This window comes from Propithecus coquereli, unplaced genomic scaffold (assembly GCF_000956105.1).
Source record: "Propithecus coquereli isolate 6110/MARCELLA unplaced genomic scaffold, Pcoq_1.0 Scaffold59, whole genome shotgun sequence".
NCBI classification, from domain to species: domain Eukaryota; kingdom Metazoa; phylum Chordata; class Mammalia; order Primates; family Indriidae; genus Propithecus; species Propithecus coquereli.
Genome location: NW_012151840.1, coordinates 6,126,695 through 6,127,886, shown reverse-complemented (window position 1 = coordinate 6,127,886; position 1,192 = coordinate 6,126,695).

Genomic DNA, 1,192 nt, shown 5'->3' with positions numbered 1-1,192 from the left:
GTATACCTGAGCTACCAAACATCATAGCTCAGCCTAGCCTATTTTAAACATTGCTCAGAACACTTACATTAGCCTACAATTGGGCAAAATCATCTAACAGAAAGCCTATTCTATAACAAAATGTTGGATATCTCATGTAATTTATTGAATTATGTGAAATGTATTGAATTACCAAAAGTGAACAACAATATTTGTGTGGGTCTTGAACTCCTGGGCTCAAGCAATCCTCCTACCTTGGCCTTGCAAAGCGCTAGGATTACAGGCATGAGCAAATCCATGCTCTTAAACATTGAATTATACTGTAGGTCACAAAGCAATACCTATCATTTGCCAGCTTAATGCAAGAACTGACAAGATGTAAGTGGAAACGTCATATTTTTTTCTGCGGGATAGAAATGCAAATTATTTTGGTTTTGGTTTTATGACTTTCAAAATGCAAAATGTCTTTTGTAGTACAGCAAAACATGTAAAAATAACTTCACTTCTTTGAACTCACCCCTTATTTTCTTTCACTATTAGCCTCTTCCTTCCTCTGCTTCCATTTCTAATGAGCAAAGACCTCATAATCTCTCATTTTAACCACCATCTTGCCAATAATTTTACTTCAAACCTAGCTAAATCCCAAGCATGGTTTGGTCCTCAACCATCTACCTTTTCAACTTTTGCATCTGGACTTCTAAGGTTCAGAGAGATTAGGTAATTTGGCCAAGGACTTTTTGGCTAATTAGGGGGCAGAACCAGGACAGAAATCCAGGCCTGTCTTACTGAAAGTTGAGCCACCACTGAACAGAAGTTTCCCACTGCTCAGCAGCCCTCAGTGCCCCTGGTCAGCCCTGCAGATCAGTTCCCTGTAGCAGCTGCTTCCTACCTTCCTCCACGCACCCCCTTCCCCCCCCCACCACTCCCAGCAGGAGACCTGACTTCTTTACAGAGCGAGGCAAGGCCGGGAGGCCGGAAGCTCTGGCTCCCCTTCCCTCCATCCATCCGGCCCTCTCTCCCCAGCCTCTTCTGTCCTAGTCTGCCCTGCTGGCGCCTTCCTCGCAGTGTGTACGCAGCAAGTCTGATATACAAATAGCCCTACTTTAAGATTTTATATTTTACTCTTTGAATATTGTTTATTTTACAGTAAACATCTATTTCCTTAATAATAAAAACAAAATATTATGGATTATTTATTGAAACGGAAATGCTC